Raw genomic sequence first — 23,634 nt, 5'->3', positions numbered from 1 at the left:
GATCATCGGCAATTTATTGCTCTTTGTTGTAATGGTGTTTGTTCCATTTCGCTTTGTCTTTGTTTCATTTTGTGGTTAATTTTGATTTGTGAAAAATACCGCGAAAAACTGTTAACAGTATATCGCGATGTGCAATGAGTGAAATAGTCGACTCGAATAATTTGTCCGATAATACTTGCGACACTCAGTGTAATAATGATAATCCTCCATTTACAGACAATCAGTGCGTACCGATCACTAATATTGATTTTGATCCTAATGATGGGCAAACAAATGCAAATATGTCCAGAGTTTAAATGTTACTAATTGATGACGCGGCACGTTCCGTTACAATGAACGCTGTCCAGTTTGACACGCCTAATTTGCAAAATTTACGTAGTGAACAGATAATTGTTTCTAACGAAGGTGAACAATATTCACAAAACATGTCAAGTTTATTTGATCCCAGTGTAGTGACCAACAGTGCACATTCAATTGGCAAATCTTTTCAAGAATTACAGAATGACCAAATGATTACAGAAAACGTGACAAATGCAGATACGCCATCAAACAGCACAGAGAATAGAGTAGGTAATATTGGCATGGATCAAGTTATAGCATTAATGCTACAACTTAATGAAAATCTCAAACAGTATAAGAAAAAACTAGACAACAATTATAAACAACTTAATGAATCGTGCAAACAACTCAATGAAAAATACGACAACCATTTCAAACAACTTACTGAATCGTGCAAACGACTTAATGAAAGTTTCAAACTGTCGAATGAAAAACACGACAATCTTAACGAACAGAACAAACAACTTAGTGAACAGATTACAGTCGTTGCCGCGCAATGACATGATACTAAAGAACAATTACGTGAGGATACTTAGACTTGTGCTAGGAACAGTAGTGAATAAATTAGATCTGTTGCACAAGAATTAAGGAATACACATGTAGCCACAACGAAATTACTTACAGGTGAAAGTAGTGTAGTTGCTAAACAATGTTCTGAAAAAGCAACACAGTTACACGACGAGTTTAAATTAATATCATCAGAACGTTCACACAGTCTGGATGCGAAAGTCGATAAGAAATTTGAAAAATAGAACAGCCAAATTGGCGAACGTTTTAAAGTGACAGAGATGAAAAGTGTTGCAGTCTCTAACACGTCACAGCATACGCCAAATTCTGAACATATCTCACACTCACACAGTCAGTATAATTTAAGTAATTTGCAGAGACTACGTGACTTAGAATCCGAACAGACACAGATAAATAGATTATCATACAATCCTGAACCTGTTCAGACATACAGAGACGATAATTTTTATTACAAACACTTTCTATCTGTTAGGAAATTTAAAGTGCTTAATAATGACAGAACACAGATTCACGCTTTGGACTGGATACGACAATTTGCTTTTGTATTTTCATCAGCTTGGCCTGTAACGCAGAAACTAGAATTGGATTGGATACAACAACTTGCTTTTGAATTTTCACCGGCATTGCCTGTAACGCAGAAACTAAAATTTATTTGTAGCGCGTAATTGACCTCAGGGGATTCATTACACTTCGTTGAATATGTGCCGTAGCGTGCACAGGGCCCCGAGCCGTAGTGGTGCTATTTCATCTTTAGTTTTCTGCACTGCTGCCTTCTCTTCTACTATCCTTTATATCTATCAAAACAGCTCTTCAACTATCGACCTATCTAGGATTAGAAACGTGTAAAGAAAACCTGATATGACAAGTTTTACCGAAAGTGACAATTTTCATTAGACACTCAAGAACCACCAGAACTTCAATAACAGACAAGATTTTAATTATCAGTATCGTTAAAATGATCAGCAACAGGAACCACATTTTGGTAACAATAGGGGTTTTTTCCCAACAACAGCAACAAAACCAACCGGTTAGCATACCTAACCAACAATGCAGTCTGCAAGGTCAACCAAGCTTTAATGTTTCGCCGCCTACACGTATAGCGTCGGCCACACCAAATAGCAACGCACAGCAACAAGGAAATCAGCACGTACAGAAAACACACCATTTCAACTCATATCGCAATGCACCGTATAGAAATGACTATCATGACAGACGTAAAAGTAATGAGCACAATTTTCAGCGTACGTTTAATAACAGTCGGTCTTACCAGCAACAAATTCACCCGCAACAACAGATTATCATGAATGAACCAGACAGTAGATATCATCCCGAACGTAATACGTCAGGAAGAAATAACAGAACAGTACAAGTAGTTGAAATGCCACAGCATCCTCCTGCAAATAATAGCACGTCAGATAGAATTTGACTAGATACAGTACAGATTGCATCTTCCAGCAACGCAAGCAATACTTTTGACACAGAGAATTTTGTTCACGAAAATGTTATTACTTTTGACGACATCCGAGACACTCTTTTGCAGGAAAAACCAGTTATTCAAAAAACCATTTCTCACCCTGTCATTGAAGTAAAGATTAGATCATCCAAATTTTCAGCAGTAATCGATTCTGGATCACCTATGTCAGTTATAAATGAGGAAACTTTCAACGAATGTAACAAAGAGGATACCTATCCTACGTTACCATTAGGCAAAACTAAAGTAAAAGGAGCAGTATCTGGTAAAGGAGTAGATGTAAAATTACAGACACATTTATCATTTTGTATTGCAGGTCATACATTTCACTCAAATTTTTGGATTGTTCCCTTATTGACAACAGACGTTATTTTAGGTACGAATTTTCTGGTACAACATGCGGCAATTATTGACTTTCAAAACTCCTATTTAATGTTAAAGGATGAAAATGTACAACTGGCATTAGAATTTCAGCACTCTTTATTTGCAGAAGAACAAACAATTAATCGTACAGAGGTCATTTCCGCATCACGTAACATAGACCGTCATTCCACATTGTTCACAGATACGTACGTACACAACTATAATACTCCAGACGAAGCCGACTATGACGTTATACAGATGATTTCTGATAAAGTTAAACAGAGCAGTGCAAATACAGACGACGAACGCACGCAACTACGCAAAATTCTTTTACAGCAAGCTCCAGTTTTTGACAACATCCCTGGTACTATATCCGGTTTTATGTATGAATTTCAAGTTAAACAGCACGACACGTTTAAAGCCAAACATTATTCCATTCCGTATATTCACAGAGAACAAGTTAAGAAAGAATTGCAAGCTATGCTTGACAAAGGAATTATTGAATCGGCAGTTAGTCCGTACATAAACTCGCTCCATATTGTTAAGAAAAAGGATGGTTCACTTCGCCTCGCACTTGATTCGCGTCACATCAATGACATTATTGTTAATGAAATAGATCACCCACAGACACTAGAAGAACTTCTATAGAAATTTCATGGTACTGCTATTTATTCCACATTAGATTTGAAATCGGGATTTTGGCAGATTCAGCTCCATCCGGACTGCAGAAAGTATACGGCTTTTCTCTGTTTTGGTGACTGTTATCAATTTTGTAAATTACCGTTCGGTTTAACTATTTCTTCAGCAGCATTTATTCGCGGATTGAGTACTATACTTCCGACAGAATTGAAAGACAGGATCACAACGTATGTAGACGACATTCTTATTGCAGAAGCTAACTGGTCTGAACACAATCTGATTCTTGAACAACTGTTACGAACTTTTCGTGCACAAGGACTCACAGTTAATCTCAGTAAATCGCACTTTGGCAAAACTTCTATATAATTTCTTGGACATGTAATTTCAGCAGAAGGCATTGCGCCTGACCCGGAAAAACTTCAAGCTTTACGTGACATTACTGTTCCTACGACGAAGAAACACATTACTGTTCCTACGACAAAGAAACAACTACGCAGCTTTTTGGGTTTCATTAACTTGTTTCGTAAATTTATTCATTACTCTGCTTTAGACACCCCTAGATTATATCAATTGACAGGTAAAAACACTATTTGGTCCTGGGATAGCCAAGCACATTCTGAATTTGTCAATCTGAAACAAGCTTTGTTGAATGCACCACTTTTATAACATCCAGATCTTACTAGAAATTTTTCCATTGCCACCGACAGTTCTAACACCGCTCTAGGCGTACACATTTTTCAGGAAATTGAAGAAGATGGTACTACAGTAATTAAAAACATCGCCTTTGCGAGTCGCATTCTGTCACCTGCTGAACGCAATTATTCTGTCACAGAACTTGAAACATTATGTGTTGTATGGGCATTTACGAGATTTCGGCATTTTCTTTATGGAAGACACAATACCGTTTACGCAGATCATAGAGTTATACAGTTTTTACTTTCCGCAAAATTTACACGCGACAGGTTAAGCAGATGGAAACTTTATTTACAGGAATTTAATTTTACAATTGTTCACATTCCCGGTGCACAAAATATTGTAGCAGACGCACTATCCCGTTCTCTCATCAACAATCAGCAAGACATCGCAACCAACTTCTGCCAAGCAAATTTTAGCGTCATGTATATTCAACAAGTCGCATTTTAAAATTTCATTTCATCGTCATTACAAGACATAGCACAAGATCAGAGTAAAGACAACGTATGGAAAGAAATGAAACACCTTTGGCAAGATAGAAATAATGTTACCATCAGAAACCATTGCACTGTACGCAATAACATTCTGTTTCGCCGCTCTCACCCTGACAGCAACAATTGGTTATTATGCATTCCTGACGAACTGGTTAACAAATTAATTTGGTATACTCATTTAAGTTACGCACATTATGGAGCCAGAAAATGTTTTCTTATACTGAGACAGAACTGTTAGTTTGCCAACATGGAGAAACGTATTCGACGAGTTTTAGCGTCATGTAAAATCTGCCAGAAAGCTAAGTCAGATACGACTTCACATATTCCTCCATTACATCCCATTGTACCTGTTAAATTGAGACACATGGCCGCTGTAGATATTTTTGGTCCGATTCCCAGAACTAATAGAGGTTTTTGCTACATCTTTGTCGCTGTTGAACTCACTTCGAAATTTGTTACCTTCACTCCGTTACGCAAAGCTACTGCTAAATTTGTTTCGAAAGCATTTGTAAAACATTTTCTATTTCATGTAGGACATGTATCGAAAGTAATTTCCGACAATGGACCACAGTTTCAATCTGCTATATGGACACGTATGTTACGAACAAGAAACATTTCTCCGATCTATATATCCAAGTATCATGCTTCTTCGAAACCTTGTGAACGACTAATGAAAGAAATTGGTAAACTATGTAGAATATACTGCCATAAAAAACATATTGTTTGGGATACACACATACTGTCATTCCAGGATGTAATTAACTCGATACCAAATGAATCTACTATGCTATCTCCGACTGTTATAATGAAAAATGTTGAACCATCTAACAAAACTAAAGAATTAGTATCCTTTCCTACATCTCGTCGACTACGACATCATGAAATAATTGACATTGCGCTGAACAACATCAAACGTGCCGCAGAGCGCCGGAGAAGACAGCAAAAACAGGTTTGTACACGCCGGGACTTTCACCTTGGACAGAAGATATTAGTACGCACACATTATTTATCCAAGAAGAGGAAAGAGTAGATGTAGTAAATTTGAGCTGCTATACGCAGGTCCATATAGAATTCGCAGCACTCCTCACACCAATGTAGTACACGTCGAAACTCTGAGAACCAGAAAAAGTAAAGGCAATCACCATGTGTCCAATATTAAACCCTTTATTGAATGAACATACTTTATGATTTATCACACTGTAATGCCATTTTCTGATATTTATATGACCAATGATGCAATTATATTTATGTGACTACTTACTGATGATTATCATATTTTTTCTTGGCAAGTGCCCGGCAAGGTAAGGTTAGCAGGTCGCTTTTCTTGTCGTTACACATCAGACCGTGCACATTTTTTCAGATAAAATTTCATATTTTATGACCAATTATGCAATTATATCTAGTGACATATTAATTTTATCAAATTCTGTCTCCATTAAAGTCTTCAACTCTCGCCTCTATCAACTACACAACATACAAGCTGAACACAAAGATAGTCATTTCTTGTCGTTATATATCAGACTGTGCACATTTTCCATTTTTCGTGTATGTATGATTGTTTTCCTGTTTTGTTTGTATGCACTACGAAATCTTTAAGATATAACAAACACCTGTTGACTTTGACGTTTTTCCTTATGATATCTCAACATCGTGACTATTTTACATTTTTTTTGCTACTAGATTATGATACTGTGAGTACATTTTTGCGCCTGAAATGTTTTTGACATATTACGTTTTCTGTCATGCTATGCTGTATGCTTAATTATATCACTAGAAACCAGTTTTTATTTAATGGGTATATGATTTAAATGCAAGATATTAATCCTCACTCATCATTTTCAGAAAGCAATAACGTGTAAAAGAAATAAATTAAACAGACCACAGTGGATTACTATGAAATGGGAATTTCACCTTCGGAATGAACGAAAGAAGATGCAATACCTCTTCACGAAGAGTAAATGGATCAGAATTAACAAGCATTAACAAGAATATACTATACACATCGTATGATAGCAGTCTTAACTAATTATTTTTCTTTCAGAATACGAGGCGATTGATGCAGGCTGTCAGACAGAACTACACATCTTAGTTTTAGTGATAAAATATGCTAGAAATAAGAAACTCTATACTAGGAATAGTTGTATGAAGTAAATGGTAATATGAATAATGAATAATGAAGTGTCTTTTTTGCAGATGATAATGAATAGATATGAATAGTTATATGAAGAATATGCTAATATGAATAATGAAGTTTTTCTTTGCAGGTGATGATAGTAATGAAGTTATGGTAATATGAATAATGAAGTTTTTCCTTGCAGATGGGAAGAATGATGAAGTTCATGTATTTACTATTAGTTAAGAGATGCAATATAGTTATTTAAGTATTTGTTGCGGTTCGTTTTGACAGTATGTCTTATATCGCATGGTATAATGGCTGAATGTTTTGGAAAGGACAGCTAGAGTACATACATATTGAGTACACGTTTCATTACCTGTTAATTCGAAGTTCACTACTTTTCAGCGTAATATGCGTTTCTTCTTTCAGCTCAATAATCCATTTTGTATTTTTTTCTAGGAGAAGCTATTCATGAAATTAATGTGCTATAAGCAGTTAGTTATTAAACCTGTTCTAGTACTTGCATTTTTTTTACCCATTTGTGTGTGTCATTCATGAATGTGATCACATATATTCTACTTGTCTCATAACCTTGCTATAGCTGAGTCATGACGAATGATTTTACTAATCCTTATTTGCAGCAATAAGTCAAAAGCAAATCTTTTTATGCCCCAGCAATTAATTATTGATCCCAACGCAATGCATTGCTAGCACAAAAAAAATGTATTACCAGTCCCAAATAATGCTACCAGTTTAAGAGAGTTCTGAGTAATACTGAATGATGTTTTCTAACCACAGACCTTGAGTAAGAGTTACAGTGTGTTACATTTAAAATATGTCCTATGTCACTTGAATGATGAGTTCTGAGTAATACTGAATGATGTTTTGTAACAATGTATAAATGCTATGCCAATAATTTCTGTAAATAATATTTTTGTTATACTCTATAAATGCTATGCCGATAATTAACTCTCATTTTGAATGATGACTTTTGAATAATACTGAATAATGTTTTATAAAACTATATGAATACTTTGTAACTGGCCAATGAATGCCACTGTTTCTTATATTTTAAATTTGCCTTATGTCACTTACATGCTATTATATATGAATACCAGTAGCTTGATGCTACACTCATTAGCTCCTGTTTTGAATGATGACTTCTGATGGTTTGTAACTGGCCAATGAGTGCCAATGATTACTATAACTAGATGAATTATGTTAATTCTATGCCATTAATTAACTCTTGTTTTGAATGATGACTTCTGATGGTTTGTAACTGGCCAATGAGTGCCAATGATTACTATAACTAGATAAATTATGTTAATGCTATGCCATTAAAACTCTTGTTTTGAATGATGACTTCTGAACAATGCATAAAAATGTTTAGTAACTGGCCAATGAGTACCAATGTTCACTGTAATCAGATGACTTATGAATAATATTTTGTAATACTTCATACGTAGTACAGAAATGTTTAGTAACTAGGCAATGAGTGCCAACAATTTCTCAGATCGGTTGATAAGACTAGTGTAATTCTCAATGATGACTAGCATAAGACTTAATGTCCTTCACCTTCTGACCTAATTACCAGAAATTACTTCAATAACCGTTTGTCCTGTCCATCCTCATGATCATGGAGCACTATACTTGGTTTTTGCACTAATTCTACATTGGTGAAAGAGTATGGATTCTGCAAGAGTGTGGTGTTGACACATCATGCTGTCCACCACCTTGAACAATGGAGATGTTATTATGGTCCCACTGTTTGGTGTACCTAATGTACTACCAAAATGATAACACTGAATATTAATACGACATTTCAGTGTCTTGGCTACACTGATTAATACTTCAGGGAAGAGAACTTCAGATTGTCTCACTTGGTGTTGTGCCTCTGTAGAAAGATATGGACTTTCAGTGCAGCTATGTGCAACCTACTGTGCTACAACCATGATGCAATCCTTCCCTTTCCTTTCCTAGTTCTTATAAAATGGTTATATATATATATATATATATATATATATATATATATATATATATGTATATATATATATATATATATATATACACACAGTGCGTGTGCACTTTATGTCATTTGTTAATATGTTTTGTACTCATTGCATATACTAGTTCTTGTAAAATGGTAGAAATATATACACTGCATGTGCACTTTATGTCATTTGTTAACATGTTTTATACTCATTACGTATACTAGTTCTTGTAAAATGGTAGAAATATATACAGTGCGTGTGCACTTTATGTCATTTGTTAATATGTTTTGTACTCATTGCATATACATTTTGTGATTTCTTGATATGTTCTGTACTCAGTGCATGTGCACTCTATTTTATTTCATTTTATGTTCTGCACTTATATACATGTATATACTCTGTGAATGTAAACTTAGTTAATTAAGAAAAATTTGTTGCTCATGGCAAGTCCAATTGACTCACCATCGCTGCCAAATTTTTGCCCCCCCCCCCCCCCTAGTGGAGGGTTATGTAAGAGGTCCGAGCAGATATAATTTCGATGTATTGCCCATGCGCTGCCTGCGATATGCAAGGTATAAGAGAATCGCTGACCAGAGAGCAGTGTTGACTGAGTAGGAACTGTGTAGCTGTAGCAGTAAGTTGTTGCTAATGGCTAGTCTGCAGTCTGCTCTGGTCTGGAATAGTGTATCGTGTTGGCTGGGCCGGTCGCGGTGCAGCGATGCCGGAGCCTGAGTATTATTGTATAAGGTAAAAAGTAACATCGCGCGTATCTAGTAATGTTATCTGAACTCCCATGTAAATGTTTTAAAAATGTCCTAATAATAATCTTTGTCATATAAAGTAATTTTTTTAACAAGCATTCATTTCAATTTGAAGAATTTACTAATTTCTCCAATCCGTGATCATTCCGGTTGTTGCAAAAAAAAAAAAATCACTTATTTCCTTTCATAAATGACAAATCTATCGGCCAGCATTGCACAGAGCTGTGCCGGAAAAATTTATTGTAAGAGCAGATATATTCGGCAATTTTATTGAGGTAAGAATTTTTCCTTTTTTTATTCAGAATGATCTTACAGGGCCGTGACGCAGCACTGCTGTCGTCCAAAATTTACGAGGTTACTGAACTTATTTTACATTACGAGGTTTAGGAATTTTTCTGTTTCGAGCTTACATTAAATGAGAAAAGAATTTTGTGGGTGCATTAAATGGGAAACAAATTTTGTGTGGAGGTTAAATGTGAATGAATTTCTGTAGGGAGGTTATAAATGGGAACCAATGCTGTTCTGAGGTTACACTAAAATTAGAATCGTATTCATATTATTATTATTTATAAAATTTTGTGGGGAGGTTACAACTCTTGTCATACTTCGGTAGCGATTATCTAGGACTATGCCCTGGAACGGTCCAGTCTTTCCGTGGTGTTTGTCTGGACCCCAGGTGGCGTTGGAATCCCAGACAATGAACTTGCCGACAGGCTGGCCAAACAGGCTATGAGGAAACCGCTTATGGAGATCGGCTTCTCTGCAACTGACCTGCGTTCAGTACTACGCTGCAAGGTTTTGCGGCTTTGGGAGACGAAATGGCATAACTTCAGCATGCACAACAAACTGCGTGCCATTAAGGAGACTACAAAAGTGTGGCAGTCCTCCATGCGGACCTCTCACAGGGTATCTGTAGTTCTCTGCCGGCTCCGCATTGGTCACACTTGGGTGACACACGGCTACCTCCTGCGCTGTGATGACCCACCTAAGTGTTGGTGCGGCGCCCGGCTGACAATGGCCCATATCTTGGTGAGCTGTCCATCTTTGTCTGCCCTGTAATGGACTCTTCAGTTACCGGACTCGTTGTCATTAATTTTAGCTGACAACGCCTCATCGGCTAGTTCAGTTTTACGTTTTATATGTGACGGTGGGTTTTATCATTCTGTATAAGTTTTAGCGCATGTCCTTCGTCCCTTTGTGTTCTCCACTGTAATTCTTTTAGGATGGATGATTTAATGTGTCACAGAGTGGCTGGCTTTTTTATTCTCGTGGTCGGCCTGCCACGGTCATCTGCTCTCTTGTTTTTGTCCCTTCTACCTGTTTCTTGCTTCTCTCTGTGGTTCTTTTCCTCTTTTGTCCATAGTAGTGTTGGTTGTCCTTATGACGTTCTTCTGGTTCTTCAATTCTTCTGTTATTGTGCTGTACATCTCCTTTGTTTTCTTCTTTCCCTTGTGTAATTATTTTACCGGGAACAAGGGAACCAATGACCTCGCAGTTTGGTCCCTACCCCCTCTTTTAAACCAAAAAACCAACCAACCAAAATGTGTACGCAGATCTGCCAGTGAACAAAAGCGGGGTGAGTCTTTGGGCGAGGTATCTGTCGTCATCGCAACAAGGTGGCGTTAACATGTTCGATCTTCCGCGGGCGTGCCGGCCGCACACAGCCGTTATTCCTCCAATATTGAAACATGTGGACACACTCATTCGAGGTGATCGGCGGATCACAATCAAACAACCCGCTGCTCACCTAGATCTCTCTTTTGGTAGTGCTGACACACTCGTTCAGCAATAGGTATACTCAAAGATAAGTACAGACCACAAAGAGCAACGATGGACCATTGCGTGGAATTTTTTGCACAGAAGCTGATCGTGACAGTTTTTTGTTGAACATCGTCATAGGCGATGAAACATGTATAATCATTTCGAAGCGGAAACAAAATGCAATCCATGGAGTGGCGCCACACCACCTGTCCTCCGAGGAAAAAGTTCAAAGCCGCACCCTCAGCCCGTAATGTCACGGCGACTTCTGGGACTCTGAAGGGGGTATTCTACTTGATGTCCGCCCTCGTGGTGCAACGATAAACTCTGTACTATACGGAGATACCCACTGAAAATTGAAGAAACGACTTCAGCGTGTCCGTCGCCACAAAACTTCAAAAGCACTCCTTCTCCATGACAGCACAAGGCCTCATACAAGTCTGCACACCGGAGAGGAGCTCACAAAGCTTCGTTGGAGTGTTCTTCCTCATTCACCCTACAGCCCAGATCTCGAACCTTCCGACTTGCATCTTTCTGAGCCAAAGAAGGATGCACTCCGCAGGCAACAGTACGTGGATGATGGGGAGGTTGGTTACTGATGCAACAAAACGACTGCTCCGACGCCGACCAGTAGAGTTGTGCCGTGCGGAAATGAAGACTCTCCCAGTAAGGTGGGGAAAGCCCGTCGAGTTGAACCGAGATTATGTTGAAAAATAGGGTTTTGTAGACAAAAGAGTTGGGAATGATATGGTCTGTTGGAATCCGGACTAAAATCAACTCACTGTCAGAAAGAAAGTGTTGCATCACTTACTGAACGCCCCTCGTGCATCTACATCTATAGTCAGCAAACCACTGTGAAGTCCACAGCAGAAGGTACGTCTCATTATACTAGTTTTTAGGGTTTTTCCCGTTTCATTCATGTATGGATCACGGAAGGGATGACTATGCATGCTGTAATTATTGTAATCTTATACTCACGATCCCTTTGTGAGCGATATGTAGGGCGTTGCAGTATATTCTGAGTCATCCTTTAAAGCTGGTTTCTGGAACTTTGTAAATAGGCTTTCTTGGGATAGGTTACGTGTATCTTCAAGAGTCTACCAGTACAGTTTCTTCGGCATCTCTTTGAATCTGTCCCGCGAATCAGACAAACCTGTGATAGTTCGCACTGCCATTCCTGTATACGTTCGTCATCCCCTGTCAGTGTTATCTGGTACGGGCCCCAGACACACTAGAGCAATATTCTAGGATGGGTCGTACGAATGATTCATAAGCAACCACCTTTGTAGAGTGCTTGCGTTTCCCCATTCCATTTTATGTCCCAACAAACTAGGTATTTGTATGAGATTATCAGTTCCAATAATTGTGACTCATTGATATTATAGTCACAGGATACTAAGGTTTTTCGTTATGTGAAGTGCATAATTTTATATTTCTGAACATTTAAACCTAGTTGCCAGTCTCAGCAGCACTTCGAAATCTTATCCAGATCTGACTGAATATACAAGGTGTCACAGAAATTATTTTATCCATTTTGATTGGAGAATACCGCAGTTATTTTAGTAAATTACATTATAGTTCAGTTCAATGGTCAGTATGGATTGTAAAAGAAAATCGATCTTCTGTTCAAATGGTTCAAATGGCTCTGAGCACTATGGGACTTAACATCGGAGGTCATCAGTCCCCTAGAACTTAGAACTACTTAAACCTAACTAACCCAAGGACATCAAACACATCCATGCCCGAGGCAGGATTCGAACCTGCGACCGTAGCAGCAGTTCGGTTCCAGACTGTAGCGCCTAGAACCGCTCGGCCACTCCGGCCGGCGCTTATTCTTCGGCTTGGCACTTGTTGTTGGATGCCCTCATGGCGGATATCGTGACAGATTCTGTCCAATTGGAGTATTAGATCATCGTTTTGTTGCCCTTCATGATAAGCCATCTTGGGCTTACATTTGAACGAGATAATGCCTGCCTGCACAAGGCGAGAGTTCCGAAAGAACAGACACCATATCCATATAAGTATATAGTTCTGGCGATACCGGCCATGACCTTCTTCTTCTGTGCGGATGCACACATATTCCCCGAACTCTTACGGGACTTGGAAGAATGTCTTCCACGAGCAATGAGTGTGTTGGAGTGGGACACTACGAATGTAGTGTGTGGACATACAAGGTGAGAATGTGAGTCTCGCGGGAGGCGTGCGCGAGATGGTCCCTGCAGTCGCACTATCATCTGTGCCCTCGGTGGCTCAGATGGATAGAGCGTCTGCCATGTAAGCAGGAGATCCCGGGTTCGAGTCCCGGTCGGGGCACACATTGATCTATATCAACGCCCGTGCGCAGCTGACGGTATTAATATAATTCTAATTTCGTTCCTATAGCTTGTCTTCATCCATGCCAAACCCTATCTTGGCCAGCAAGGTCACCAGATCTCTCCCAGTTGAGAATGCTTGGAGCATTATGGGCAGGGCCCTCTTACCATCTCTGGATTTACACGATCTAACGCGCCAACTGGACAGAATTTGGACTATATCCCTCAGGAGGGCATCCAACAACTCAATCAGTCCCAAGCCGGATAACTTAATGCATAAGGGCCAGAGGTTGACGAACTTGTTATTGACTTGCTCAGTCTATGAAGCTCTTTCTCTTGAATAAATCATCCAATCTTTCAGGAATTGTAATCATTTGTTTGTCTGTATTTGTATGTCACTTCTACCGTTTTCTGTCCCGTTCGATTAATTTCTTCGTGATGCGTCGCATTTTTTGTCTTAAGAGTGTATTTGAAACAGCGGGTGAAATGCTGCAGTCAATATAACCTGCATTCAGTAACTCTGCAGGATCTAATCATCTATGAATGACTTCCGTTGTATAAGGCGCACCTTAAGAATGTTGCGGGCTCTCTCTCTGGTCAGTTGAGGCAATTATCAATCCTAGCGGTGGTGTTACAGAATTATTACAACGATGTCTCCTGGGGTGAATTTTGTTTTCGGTATGCGTCTGCATATATGCGGCTCCCAGAACAGTTTTTCGTTAGCTGTTTTCCCATTTCCGCTTCTGGTTGTTGTTGCAGACACTCGAATATCGATTCTGCAAATGCGGTTATGACTGCCTGATTGCCTATTTGTATCTTCCACAACTGATTTTCTGCTCCATGTTAACGTTTTACCGTATTTGTTCGTGATTGGGTTGCCAGCTTGCTACATTCTTTTTAAAATCAAGATTAATGTGGACGAGGCGAGTTTGTGTGAAATGAAAGAGAAGTACGAGTACCTGTTCAGTCAAAAAAGTTATAAAATTACTTTATTTTGGGAAGATGTGGCTCATCTGTAAAGGAGACCTCTTATAAAACACTAATACGACCTATTCTTGAGTACTGCTCGAGCGTTTGGGATCCCTATCAGGTCGGATTGAGGGAGGACATAGAAGCAATCCAGAGGCAGGCTGCTGGATTTGTTACTGTGAAACGTCCCCTTATAACAATTATACATGACTGTGCTTAAACTGACACACACTATTTTTAGCGCAACGCAATCTGACTTTCAAAAATCCCTACAAAAGAATGGCCCTGACTAACATTAACCTATACCTTTCACAAATCACTTACCTCACAAAAATCTTCATTACTCGAACTACTGCAATACAGCGAGCGCCACTACTGCCAGCTAAATAAAAGATTCAAACTACAGAAGGCACTAACTACTGATAGGGATAGTTAGCAAATGAAAGATTTTAATAGAGAACAAACAATGTATTTACCTTAATAGTCATCAAAAGTTATAATATATACAGCAACTCATGACATCCATTTTTACAAATTTCAAAACTCCGCCATTTCTCTCCCCACATCCACCACTGCTGGCGGCTCACCTCCAACTGCGCAACGCTACGCGCTGTTCACATCCAGCTGCCGCTGCCCAACACTACAATGGCAGACAACAATGCAAACTAGCCACAGACTGCACACAGCACAGCCAGTGATTTTCATACCGAGCGCTACGTAACGTTGCCGATAAGAAAACATAAACAGCCTACTTACATAGCCCCCATGCTCCCCACAAAAAATTTTACAAATTGTTTTGGGCAGTGGCCAATAATGATTTGATAAAAATTTTTCATAATTACAATAACAAAGATATCAAATGCACACACTTATTTATACAATGTTGGTCAAAAGCTAAAATTTTCTCACAGTCCATAAAGATAGTCCTGATCATTCATCATAATAGTAATTCCTATACCTTTCACAAATCACTTACCTCACAAAAATCTTCATTACTCAAACTACTGCAATACAGCGAGCGCCACTACTGCCAGCTAAATAAAAGATTCAAACTACGGAAGGCACTAACTACTGATAGGGATAGTTAGCAAATGAAAGATTTTAATAGAGAACAAACAATGTATTTACCTTAATAGTCATCAAAAGTCATAATATATACAGCAGCTCATGACATCCATTTTTACAAATTTCAAAACTCCGCCATTTCTCTCCCCACATCCACCACTGCTGGCGGCTCACCTCCAACTGCGCAACGCTACGCGCTGTTCACATCCAGCTGCAGCTGCCCAACACTACAATGGCAGACAACAATGCAAACTAGCCACAGACTGCACACAGCACAGCCAGTGATTTTCATACCGAGCGCTACGTAACGTTGCCGATAAGAAAACATAAACAGCCTACTTACATAGCCCCCATGCTCCCCACAAAAAATTTTACAAATTGTTTTGGGCAGTGGCCAATAATGATTTGATAAAAATTTTTCATAATTACAATAACAAAGATATCGAATGCACACACTTATTTATACAATGTTGGTCAAAAGCTAAAATTTTCTCACAGTCCATAAAGATAGTCCTGATCATTCATCATAATAGTAATTTCTATACCTTTCACAACTCACTTACCTCACAAAAATCTTCATTACTCAAACTACTGCAATACAGCGAGCGCCACTACTGCCAGCTAAATAAAAGATTCAAACTACGGAAGGCACTAACTACTGATAGGGATAGTTAGCAAATGAAAGATTTTAATAGAGAACAAACAATGTATTTACCTTAATAGTCATCAAAAGTCATAATATATACAGCAGCTCATGACATCCATTTTTACAAATTTCAAAACTCCGCCATTTCTCTCCCCACATCCACCACTGCTGGCGGCTCACCTCCAACTGCGCAACGCTACGCGCTGTTCACATCCAGCTGCCGCTGCCCAACACTACAATGGCAGACAACAATGCAAACTAGCCACAGACTGCACACAGCACAGCCAGTGATTTTCATACCGAGCGCTACGTAACGTTGCCGGTAAGAAAACATAAACAGCCTACTTACAACTGATAGGTTTGATCATCACGCGAGTGTTACGGAAATGCTTCAGGAACTTGGGTGGGAGTCTCTGGAGGAAAGGAGGTGTTCTTTTCGTGAATCGCTACTGAGGAAATTTAGGGAACCAGCATTTGAGGCTGACTGCTTTACAATTTTACTGCCGCCAACTTATATTTCGCGGAAAGACCACAAAGATAAGATAAGAGAGATTAGGGCTCGTACAGAGGCATATAGGCAGTCATTTTCCCCTCGTTCTATTTGGGAGTGGAACAGGGAGAGAAGATGCTAGTTGTGGTACGAGGTACCCTCCGCCACGCACGGTATGGTGGATTGCGGAGTATTTATGTAGATGTAGATCAAGACGAAGGTTAGTTTCAACACCAGAATGCTTTACTGAGTACGGGTCTTTTGAAGGCTATACGCCTTGCGTTACATTTCAGGCTGCTTATCCAGTTTATTGAGACTCCAAGACTTTGTCGTGGACGGTTAACAGCGATGCAACTTGGCATTTTTCCATTTTTCACATAAATTATTACCAAAGGTGAAAGACGTGATAAATGACAGCGATAATTCCTGGCACTGATCGTGGGCCCAATCCGAGACGTTTTGATCTATAGTCTAGCACTTGACAAAATTTATGTTTATAAAATTTTATTTTACAAATAAAAACGTTCACAATCTCACTTAATCAATAATTATGTACATTGTAACACATTCACAGTTTTCAGTATGCAAATTGAGAGAGTACATCTTCTACTTGTTATGCCTCCCGTTTGTCCTCTTAGTGAATGCAGCCTACAAAAACAGTTCCTTTGGAGCATCTGTATGTTACATGCGATTGCAGGCTTCCTCGGCGTATTCCAACGATTTTATCATTTCTCTTGAAGTCGACGCGCACGAAACTCGTTCACATATTGAGACAAGACGACACCGCCAAATGGCAGATCACCCGAGAAAATTTTATAATGTCTGTATCATTTACGACGTCTCCTTTCGTCTGTGATTGCGCTTTTTCTTTAATGCCACATTTGTTTTAAAATTTGACGACGTAATATGCCATGGGTACAACAAGAGCCCTGGAGAGCATTCACTTTATTTCTGATGTTTTGTTTTTATGTTCCATAGTATTGTAGCGCCAGTTATCCTCCGGGCTTGTATAGTTTCTTCTCGACTCATACAACACGTACACGCATAGTTGGCCAGTAGTCAGTAGAAAGCCTTTTTTTTTCGCTTTCGACTACAACGTCTTCTCCGGTAGCAATATAAAATGACGAGACAAAGCCTTATGGTCATCTGTTTGATAGCGTGTTGGTCAACCTTTAGAACGCAATATAGCATGGATTTTGCGTCGTATGGTTTCGACAGGTCCTACTAGGATTCCAGAGGTACATACCAATGTATGTCTATACATAGATCACATAAATCCCGTAGATTATGCTCCACTGGTTTACGGGCATGGAACTGACACTCAGTACCATCCCAGATGTGTGCCTTCGAGAACAGATCGGGAGAATGTGGTGGCCAAGGTACCGACGTCAGTCATTATCACGATCTCAGTGTAGCACTATTCTGGTCTTGTGGCGGGGACAGTTATCTTACCGGAAGATGCCATCGGCGTTGGAGGTGACATCAAACATGGAGGATGCAGTAAAATTCACTTGGTCCACAGCTGTCACCATGCCTTCCTTTACAATCATAGGCAGAGGAATGTCCCCCATACCGTAATACTGTCCGCATCGGCCAGCATCCGTGGCGTGTTACATAATCATGTAAGAGCGCAAATGTAATTCACATTTTCTTGAGAAAACGTTTCTGTGACATGGCGTCTGGCTTTGAATGTTTTGTGACACAACTGCTTTACGATATTTCAAGTCACCATTATCAGATGAAACTGAAACACTCACACACAGCCAGATGACAGAAGTATGTTCTCGTAGAGCAAGGCAACGAAAACATTGGATTTAACCCTTAGCCTATTTTAGCAGCCATTCACCTGGGTGATACAGTCCTCGACCTGAAATAATAATAAACTTGATTAATCAGATCAGGCGACATGTTTCCACTGATTCAAGTACCAGTCTCGATGATACCGTGCCCATTTCCGTCGTAATTGACAATATCATTATGTTTACATGGGAACACGTTGGGATCGTCCACTGCGGAAGCCACGTTCAACAATGGGCTCCGGAACAGTTGTGGCCGCACCAACATTGTCGTCTGTTGTCCGATCTGCTGCAGATCGGCTTTAGGCGATCAAGCATCCGGATTCCACTTTGGACGTCCGTCTACTCAAGTTTCCTGCTTTCTTCAACGCTCACGACAGTAAAACCCTAACAACTGACCAGATTCACAGGACACTCACTCCCAGACGCTGGGCTATTGTATCTTTGCTACAGAAGAGTCTGTTTCGACCAGAGAAACTGGTAAGACTATGGTATAATTTTAGGATCGATGAAACGGAGACTCTGATTGTTGTCTTGACGATGTAACTGTTGGGTTGGCTTTCGTATGCGAGGATACGGATAAAATGTTTAAATTAATGTGTGCACCCTATCAAAGCGAACTGCTGAGAGGCAGTGATTTCTGAAGAGCAAACTGTGAACTGTGAGATGTATTTTTATTGCTGGGCGAACTTAGACATTTTCGGACGTGCAATGCACGAAAGTCAGTGGGTCACTGGTGAAACAATGCATGTATACATCAGATTTGAACATTTCGGAGACTGTGTCTTGATGTGAACAAGCCATGAACTGCGTCGCGTCTCACAGTAAACTGAAACTTCTTCGCGATGCCACGAAGTATGATATGGGCGTCATCAGAGGGGGAAGATTACTTTGACGGAAGAATGAAAATAAAATACGCTGTGTATCTCAAATTCGAGTCTTCGGACACAAGCCATGATCTTTTCCGAATGTACTTCTGACCAAAAAGCGATTCTGGTAGCTGGAGTCCAAAATTTTTGTTAATCATGCCTTTTGAGTTCTTGTGGAGATATTTCCATAGCAACTTTCATTTCCTAACGAATATTTATTTATATCTAACTGAGAAGTGAAAGACCAATTTTCATAAATTTAGCTTTACAATTTTTTTAGTGTAACGAAATATTTTCTTTAAAATTTTCGTCCCCTATTGCACGCCCTTAAGGGTTGAATTTCCAGAAAAACTGAAGAACTATTTTTTAATTTCTAACCGAGAACTGAAATACCAGTTGTCAAAACTGTAGCCTTAAAAATCTTTTAGTAGTTCTTTAGTAATTATTTATTTTCAAAAAAACTTTCACCCACTATTTTACCACCTTAGTGGTTGAATTTCCAAAAATCCTGAAACACGATTTTTTACTTTCTGACAGAGAGACCAAATGGTAGTCTTCGCAGTTCTAGCTTCAATATTCTCTTAATAGCGACATACTTTGAAAAAGCCTTTCATCCTCTATTTTTTCCCTTAGGAGTGGAATTCCGGACAATTTCTTATTAAACGATGCCTACAGTACAGATCCACATCCTCTCAAAACTTCAACTTTCTATCCTTAGCGGTTTGGCTGCGCGATTGTGAGTCAGTGTATCGCTTTGACCCTATTTACCACCTTAGCGACTGAATTTCGAAAAACAGTGAACACGTATGTTTTCATCTATGATCGAGAAGCCAATTTTCAAAGGTTTAGATTTAGAAACGCTTTCGCCATGTCATATTTTAATAAAAAGTTTCAACCCTATTTCACCCCCTTAGGGACTGAATTTCCAAATACAGCGACTTGCATATGTTTTATTTCTAACTAAGAGGCCAAATACAAATTTTCGTAGATTTAGCATCAGAAATGCTTGCACAGTGAAATATTTCCATAAAACCCACATCCCCCTTTCACCCCCATATGGGTTGAATTTCCAAAAACAGTGAAACACATATTTTTTATTTCTAACTGAGAAGCCAAATTTAAATTTTCATAGATTTGGCTTTAAAAAGCATTTTTAAAGTTTTCATAACAAAATATTTTCGTAAAAAATTTCATCCCCTGTTTCACCCAATTAGGGGTTCAGTTTCCAAAAACACTAAAACACTAATTTTTTTATTTGTAACCGGAAAGTCAAATACCGATGTTCATAGATGAAACTTTAAAAATACTTTCGTATTTTTTAATAATGATATATTTCCAAATAAATCTTTCACCCACTATTTCTCGCCCCCTAAGGTTAAATTTCCAAAAATGATGAAACACGTATTTCTTTATTTCTGACCGAGAAACCAAATACCATTTTTCGTAGTCTAGCTTCAAAATGGCCTTAATAGCGACATTTTTTAAAAAAACCTACCTCCATCATTTTATCCCCTTAGGGTTGTAATTTCAAAACATCCTTACTTAAACGACGTCTCCAAATTTCAAGTTTCTGTCCTTAGCGGTTTAGGTTGGGTGATGATGTGTCAGTCAGTCAGGATATGTGACTGTAGGCTTTCCCGGCGTAAACTATTGATGAAGGTTTCTCGGGTCTCCAGCCGGGTGGTAGCGTTGATATCTCGCGACGTTTCGGGAAGTGTCATACTGCCCATCTTCTGGCGAAATGACTTCGCCAGAAGATGTGTAGAATGACACTTCCCGAAACGTTGCGAGATATCAACGCTAACACCCTGCTGGAGACCTGAGAAACCTTCATCAGTCAGTCAGGGTATTAGATTTTGAATAACATAGAGATTAATTTCGCTAACTAAACTTACAGATGACAACATCTCCACTTCACCAAATTTAATGAAGTAAACGGTTTATGTAATCGTAATTCACGTGTCTCATTCATTGAAATAACGTGACAAATGATTTTAAAGGTACTTATAAGTAATCTTCTAAATAATGTACTTTGAAAGTGTACAGACGTGTACAGACATGTCATTTCACTTCTAATGATTTCTATTATGGACTTTGTTGATATGACATCACAACAGTGTGACCTGATCTATGGCTGATAGTATGGCAAACTTAAGTGTTAAGTTTTGGAGTTCATTTAGTTCAGTTTACTAGGCATGTATGTATTTAAACTTCCAATGTAAGTCGTTAAGTCCCTGCACACTAATGTCTTCCGTTGAGAGTTCTTTGTGGTCGGTGAGCTATTGCACAAGCACAGACGGACATGAAAGAGTAGGTCTCAGTTTTTTTAGCGCACGCTACGCTTTTTCATACTTCCAAAATGTAAAAAATTGAGCATCACTGCTGGAATTAAGCTCAGATGTAGACACTCATCGGTTTCTGGTGTGCAGCAAGTAATTCGAAATTAAATACCGTTTAATTCGGTAACCAATAGGATTCTGCAAGCTATGATGTAGGCACAGTCTTCACGCATTGGATGTGCTGCACATGACACTCCTCTCTTCCCTTGTGGGCAAGAACTTCGTTTGCTGCAATCAAAGGTAAAAAATAGTACATGAGTTTACGAAAAAGATGTCATGAAACTGAATCAGTAATACTGCGGTGAAACAGTTTTTACTGTGGCTAACAACGCATTCAGATCAGTTAGGTTAAGTAATAGGTTTGCGTTTCAAGTTTCACCAATAGAAACAAATTTACAACTACACAACATGAATATCAGAAACTTTTTTGGAAAGTCACATATGAATTTTATGATTATTAAGCCGAGCTAATATAAACCTATAGCTTCGCCAGTGAATGTTAATGAAGATGTAACCATTTGCTGTATCCAATAGTTCGTGTTCTTGTACAAGATGATTGAGATTCAGGTGATTTTGAGATATAACGTAATAATATCTGAAATATTTGTTAGGGAAACAAATGTCAGTAAGCTTTCTTAAATATATCAGTAAATTAATTCATGGATCTACTTCAGTTGAAGAATTTTAAGCAAGGGTTACAGTAAAACTCGCACACGCGCGCATGTATATATATTATTATTATTATTGGTGTTTTGCCCTTAAAGAGCGCATTTGGACTAAACTACATGGCCAGTTCCTTTTGCTGCCTTCCTTGCTGCCCAAACTTCCCTCATTCGCTCGCTGTGTTTCTGTTTCCGGTCCTCTGTCCATGCTTCTTGTCGGCTTTGTGTCTTCGGCTTCATCTTGATTGCCTTTTTGGTTGCCCATGTTTCTTTCATCTTCTGGCTGTGATCTTGCTTGCGTTCTTCGGTCCATTTTATGCCTGTTCGTTTGTCACATTATATCTCATGTAGTTTACTTTTCTTAATGATGTTTCTGAATTTTATTCTGTCGTTTATTGTGTCTGCTGTTACGTTGAGTTGGTTCAGGTCGTTTTCTACCTATTCCACCCATTTGTTGTTTCTAGTGGTTACCCAGTCAAAGATCTGCTTGGTCAGCCTGTGTGATGGCATTCTGTATAGGTGTTCATAGAATTGTATTCTGCGTTTTCTAATCTTTTCTGTGATTGTCTCTGTATGTTTGTACAGTTCCTCTGTAGGTTTCTTGATCCATATTCCGTTGTTGTTAGTTGCGCCAAATATTTTCCTAAGTATTTTCCGTTCTACTTTTTCTAATTGTCTGATACGTGTATGCCCTAGGATTAGTGTGGTCTCTGCTGCATATAGTGCCTCGGGGAGCACCACCGTGTCGTAATGGCGTAATTTGGCTTTTTGTGAGATAGACTTCTTGTTGTAATGATTCCACACTACTTTGTATGCCTTGTCCAGTTTAGTCTTTCTTTCTTCGTTTGAGTCTCTGTTATGTCCACTCATTTGTAGTGTTTCACCGAGGTATTTGAAGTTTGCCGTTTTGTAAATCGTGCCATATTTTGTGTTCAGAGATGAGAGTTTCTTTGTGCTCATGAACTGTGTCTTTTCGTAAGAGATCTGTAGTCCAGTTTTGGAAGCGATTTCGTGCAGTTTTTCAATAGCGTCTTTTGTTTCCTTTATACCTTTCGTGACAATCGCCAAATCGTCTGCAAAAGCCAGGCATTTAATCTGTAGGTTTCCTAAGGTTATCCCCTGTTGTGATGTTTCCCATTCTTTTATGACCTTATCCAACACCAGATTGAAAAGGAGAGGTGAGAGGCCATCGCCTTGTCGGACACCTGTGCGAATTTCAAAGGGCTCTGATAGTTCCCCACAGAACTTTACTTTGGAGGTCGTGTTGGTTAAAGTTTGCTCTATGATAGCCCGTGTTTTGTTGTCTACTTTGTATTCTGCTAGAATTTTGAAG

At 39.0% G+C, this 23,634-nt stretch overlaps 1 non-coding gene across 1 annotated transcript; it reads left to right on the top strand.

The window, feature by feature from the left end:
- The first annotated feature begins 13,391 nt into the window (after window positions 1-13,391).
- Window positions 13,392-13,466, top strand: Trnat-ugu (transfer RNA threonine (anticodon UGU)). Its single transcript has one exon. It is a non-coding gene; the product is annotated as a tRNA-Thr (tRNA).
- Window positions 13,467-23,634: the final 10,168 nt, after the last annotated feature.

This window comes from Schistocerca cancellata, chromosome 5 (genome assembly GCF_023864275.1).
Source record: "Schistocerca cancellata isolate TAMUIC-IGC-003103 chromosome 5, iqSchCanc2.1, whole genome shotgun sequence".
NCBI classification, from domain to species: domain Eukaryota; kingdom Metazoa; phylum Arthropoda; class Insecta; order Orthoptera; family Acrididae; genus Schistocerca; species Schistocerca cancellata.
The sequence above is the reverse complement of the archived record's forward strand: the minus strand, read 5'-3'. Positions and strand labels throughout refer to the sequence as shown.